This window comes from Mytilus edulis, chromosome 8 (assembly GCF_963676685.1).
Source record: "Mytilus edulis chromosome 8, xbMytEdul2.2, whole genome shotgun sequence".
Lineage (NCBI taxonomy): Eukaryota > Metazoa > Mollusca > Bivalvia > Mytilida > Mytilidae > Mytilus > Mytilus edulis.
The window spans coordinates 62,696,269-62,702,554 of NC_092351.1; positions in this window are offsets into that span (position 1 = coordinate 62,696,269).

Below are 6,286 nucleotides of genomic sequence, written 5' to 3' on the forward strand. Positions count from 1 at the left end.
AACAATGTCAACTCGCCCCACTTTCCAATCGGCCCACACTATATCGCCACTTTATAAAAAAATTGCCCCACTCTTGTTTACCGACTCTTCCAACTTTTGAAAAAGTGTAAAATCCAATTGAACAATTATTCTGACAACTCACTTATTAACGAAAAAGGTTTAAACCCACTGAATAAAGGTCTGCCAACTCGCCGCACTTATAAAAAGATCTTGCTTCCATTAAGTATGTTAAATTACTGTTAGTTCGTATCCAGTCGTCCTGGTGTAGTGGTATGTGTCATGGCTTGATATGCTAAAGGTCTTGAGTTCGAATCCCTGCATATACACTGGATTTTTTCTACGTGAATTTTGATAGATAGTCTTTTCCATATAATTATTTATAAGTTTTATATTGGATTTGACATTCCCGCCAAAATGTTACAGAACAAAGGAAATCATGCATAACAAAGAAACTCAAACTGGGGTGATCTGGTAGGGGTGATCCGGCTCAGATCACCCCTGTTAGAACAAAGGAGCTGGGATGTAACTCCTATCATGCCTGTAAACTGTTCCAATTATCCGGAATATCTTTAAAAGTCGGATTACATGTTCCACAAAAACTCGATATTTCCTAATTGTTTTGTTATTTTTTGCATTAGAAATTAATCAGTTGCTTATTTGCATTATTGAAAGTACATAAATTAAAGCTCGAGATCATATACTGTTTTATGATAAATCTGCAGATGCGGATACGTCAACGTAAACGATATGGTTGGTACGTCTCTAAATGACAGACCTCTATTACTAAGCATTATACCAACCCCACCTGACGCTTTTGGCGCATTACGATGTATATTTTTTCTGTTAAAACCAAGCGACGTTTATCCTGTTACATCTATATCATCTTTACCTGCTAAATGTGTATCACTAGTTGCTATAATGTCACATTCAAAGCTTTTTAAAATGGTTGACCTGAATTGACAATTTTCTCGAGTCAATCAGGCAATATTTAAATGACCAATTTTGATAGACTCAATAGATCGGGCGCAATCGTATTCACCATCACTTCGTTGTGTTTGGTTATCGCGTTTTTTGATCCGTTCAGATGCATCAATTCTATAAGCGCGGCCATCCGGGAGGTTCCTCAATACTGCTCTCGCGTTCATTTCGATCAGACGCTCTACTCGGGATTTACTACTTTTGATAAACACATGCTTATACTTCTCGGTTTGTCTCAGTTTCATTTCATTTCGAAGAACATCAACTTTTTTATCAGACCAGGTTTGTCATTGAATCTTGAAGGCAAGGGAGTCGCAGCACTAATCCTTAAACAATCGGCAACGGAATCACTTAAAGCTAAAATCATATCATTTGCCTTTTCAATCAATCTTCACCGTCGTAAAACGAGATGCCACTTACAGTTACTGTAATGTCAGTGTTATCAAGCTGATTGTATTTCCAACCCGGTCGATTTTCAAGTATTCCAGTACCGTGATCTCGTTTAGTATAGGATTTTGTTGTTCTACGTCGTCTAAACGCCTTTGTATCCAATGAACAGTAGTTGGTTAGTTCGTGTAGTTTCATATGGCCTATCTATGTCAATCGACAATTCATCTCGTAGCGCTCTCACCTTACTATCAACACTAGCCATAAAATCAGTTCTCAGTTTATCTATTTTAGATTCAAACTTTCTCTCCATATTGTCTTGACTAGTTTTCAGGTCTTTTACATCCCCTATCAGAATTTCTAGTTGATCACAAACGTCTAGGTTAGGGTTAAGGTTGGTGTTTACTGAAGACATGTTTTGTAGGTTGTTGTCAGTTGTATTGTAAATTGTCTGTAGGGTTATGAGTATCTTCTTTTTTTACTTCACCAAAAAATTCCTATATACTTTAATATAAGACAAGGTACTTAACTTGCATTTTAGAAAAATGTTAGGTGGTGACGAAGTTCCGTTATATGCCGCTTTATAGGCTATCAACCCCACTAAAACTTGTTATATCGTAAATCTAAATTGATTTATCTTTACAATGGTGTATAACATGCCTACATTTGTTGTCGGAATCATACATAGCAATCCTACCAAAGTATGTCAATCGTAATAATTTTGCAAACCGCTGAAGAATTGGCAATAAACGCGTCACGTCTCATTGTATATCTCGGTTTCCGATTGGTCAATTCTATGGAAAAGTCTAATTGATTCTCGGAATTATCTGATCTTGTTTCAATTCATATGTAAAGTCAAGAGAGAGTCTGCATGACATTGACGTCATGGGAAAATCTGTAACTTATTAGACATACCACAAACAACACTTGTTAGATTTTTATCACGGTATATTATACAATGTTACTAACTGTATGATAAGTTCTATTCCTACGAAAACTAACAGTAATTTTTTTTTTAAAACAATTTTTTATAATAAATCATTTACTGCGAGACCTGTATTGCCAATTGTGTGTACGTTGACGAAATAAATACGATTGACATACTTGGGTAGGATTGCTACGGATGATTCCGACAACAACAGTAGGCGTGTTATACATCATTGTGAAGATAAATCAATTTAGATTTACGGCATAACAAGTTTTAGTGGGGTTGACAGCCGAGCCACGTCATTTTTAATTGAATTTCGTCACCGTGTGACATTTTTCAAAATCGCGAGTGAAGTACCTTGTGTTATATAAAGGTATATAGGGGAAACAAATTCTGAGACGAGTGCCTGTTTCAGAGTTATATAAAACAGAATAGGTTTGATTTAGAATAGAACTCACCGAATCGTTTGTCCGCAAATGTTTTGCCTTGTTTACATTATCGTGTGATTCACTACCACTGCTGTTCACAGGCACTCGTCTCAGAATTTATTTCCCCTTTAAATGCATGGCTTAAACGTTGTTACGAAACAAGATTTTGATTAAGATAAATCGGATAATTTAATGTATTGTTATTCTTAACTGTTATTGATTATATACTGAACCTCAAAACCCATATTTTCAAATGCATTCAAAAAAAATATTTATGTATTTTGAATTAGGTAAATAACCTTCAAATGATGCTAGGATTATGTCAAAATCTCCGTTACGGCTGACTGCGTTCATTGATTCGGGTGTTCTAATAGTGGTTTCTCTGAGTCCGTGGGGCACGATTCGCAGTCAAATTTTATGATAATGAGATGCACGTTGAATCCGTGCCTCTATAAGGGTATTCAAGAGGTGCCAAGTTTTTGTGTCATCATAATCTGTTTGATGCGGTACCGAAGTCACGACTTAACCCACTACAAAGAGAACAGGCAATATGACGTTTGAATTCAGGACAATGACCTCGGGTCGTTGCAAATCCAATAACTGCAGTGTACGCACCATCGAACGTTTTCGTGAACGCCACAATGCAACAAAGAGTACAAATGACCGTCCATGTACTCAACGCTAATGACGGACACACACGCTACTAACTGTGATATGGTGGTGAAAAACTTTATCAATGAACAGATAATGAACTGAATTGATGAGAATTTTCTAAATAACAAGGGTATTTGTACCCCCATTCAATTAAAAATATAGCATTTATTCTTTCGTTATGTTTACCTTAAATTATTGCGACGTTTCTTTTGCGGTTCAGTATAGTATCATGTACATATCTTTTAAACTTTTGCACTTGGTTTATTAATACATGTGCTGGCAGTATGGTTTCAAAAGGATGAGAAATATTCTATATATATATATATTCTAACACGAAAATATTACATGTCCATTGCAATATTTAGAAATTGAACAATTCACAAAGGAACCTACACAAATTTATTTCTAATTTATGTTAATCCTGGGAAAGTATTGTGATTCCATTTTTTCGTTTAATATACTAACTGCACTTTATAAGGGCTATCTTCTAATATAATTTCAAATTTTTTTTTTTTATTTAACCTTCAATTCACATATATGATGTTAAATGAATAATCTTTTTAACTCACCTGGCCCGAAAAGCCAAGTGAGCTTTTTCCATCACTAAGCGTCCGGCGTCCGTCGTCGTCCGTCGTCTGTCGTCCGTCGAGGTAGACTTTTACAAAAATCTTCTTCTCTGAAACTACTGGGCCAAATTTAACCACACTTGGCCACAATCATCACTAGGGTATCTAGTTAAAAAATTGTGTCCGTTGACACAGCCAACCGACCAAGATGGCCGCCACGGCTAAAAAAAGAACATAAGGGTAAAATGTAGATTTTGACTTATAACTCTGAAAGCAAAGCATTTGGAGCAAATCTGATAAGGGGTAAAATTGTTCATTAGGTCAATATCTATCTGCCCTGAAATTGTCAGATGAATTGGACAGCCGGTTCTCGGGTTGCTGCCCTTGAATTGGTAATTTTAAGGAAATTTTGCCGTTTTTGGTATTTATCTTGAATATTATTATAGATAGAGATAATCTGTACACAGGAATAATGTTCAACAAAGTAAGATCTACAAATAAGTCAACATGGCCAATATGGTCAGTTGACCCCTTAATACCCCAGTCCAACTAGGCCACGAAGGCACTACGATCTGTGAAAAAAATGCAAATTTTGATGATCGTAGTACGATCGTGTAGATTGTAGTAAGGTCGTATCACGGTCGTGGAGGTCTTTAAGATCGTGATGAGCGTGGCCAACTTTGAACATATTCAAAACAATTGTGGTGCGGTCGTGGCCAAATCAGGTCGTAGTAGAAGCGTAGTGAGAGTGCATTAAGATCGTAGTAAGATCGCAAAAGTCGCTGTACCATCGTAGTGAGAGCGTAGCGAAAGCGTGATTCTATTCGGAGAAACTGCGCTACGATCTCATTGCGACGTTATTACGACCTCACTACGACCATCACGTTCTCACCGCGACCAAACTACGCTTCCACTACGACTATACCACGCTGTTCACGACCATAGTACGATTCTAGTGCGCCCTTGCCGTTCTCATCACGCTCTTCTCACGACCTGACTACGTTCATACTACGACCATTATTCTCATTGTCATTTTCCCATAAAATATATTAATTCTCTCAAGGTTTTGTTTGTCTGTATCACTATGTAATTGGGACTTCTTGTCCATTTTCTCTAACGGCTCAACCATGCTTCTTGTTTTCATATAGATTAGACCGTTGGTATTCCGGATCCCGTTTGAATGGTTTTACACTAGTATTTTTTGGAGCCTTTTATATCTTGCTGTTCGGTGTAAGCCAAGGCTCCGTGTTGAAGGCCGTATCTTGGCCTATAATTGTTACTTTTTAAAATTGTTACTTGGATTGAGAGTTGTCTCATTGGCACTCATACCACATCTTCCTATATCTATTGACACATCTGTTACATATCTTTATGGACCAGCAATAGGTTGTAATTTAGGTCGGATTGGTCGGTCCGACATCTCTACTTGATCAAGATTCGTTACTATCAGAGCTCCATCTGCCTCTACATCAACCCTAACAACACGCCCACCTGTTCTAGTAGATTTTGGTGGCTTGATTGTATTTTTTTTTCGAGAAATCTACGTATTAATTAGAAAACAACTGAAGGAATGATACTGTATTGATATGGAACACGATGTTGACGTTATTACTGAGAGCGTAGTAAGATCGCGGTTTGAACGTAGTGTAATCGTGGTAAGAACGTGCTGTAATCGCAGTAGAAGCGTGGTAAGATCGTGTTGCAATCGGATAACTCGTGGTATGGTCGTAGTGAGAACGTGATGAGCGTAGAAAGATCTTGATAAGCGTAATAAGGTCGCAGAATAAGCGCGGTGAGAACGTGTTATAATCGTAGCGGGATCGTTGTAGAAGCGTAATGAGGACGTAGTAGCATCGTGAAAACAACGAAAATTTACATTTTCATGCCGCTCATACCGCGACCTTACCACGATCTGAATTCAATTTAGATCGCGATGAGCGTGGTGCGATCGTGGTCTAGTGGGACTGGGGATGAATGAGTTATTGCCCTTTATAGTCACTTTTTACCAATTTTTCGTAAATTTTTGTTTTCTTTTACAAAAATCTTCTCCTCTGAAACTACTGGGTTAAATTTAACCATACTCCGCCACAATCATTATTAGGTTTTTTAGTTTAAAAAAAGTGTGCGCGGTGACCCAGCCAGCCAATGAAGATGGCTGCCATGGCTAAAAATAGAACACCGGGGTAATATGTAGATTTTGGCTTATAACTCTGAAACCAAAGCATTTAAAGCAAAATTGACAAGAGGTTAAATTGTTTATAAAGTCAATATATATCTGCTCTGATATTGTTAGATGAATTGGACAAATGGTTGTTGGGCTGCTGCCCCCCGATTGGTAATTATTA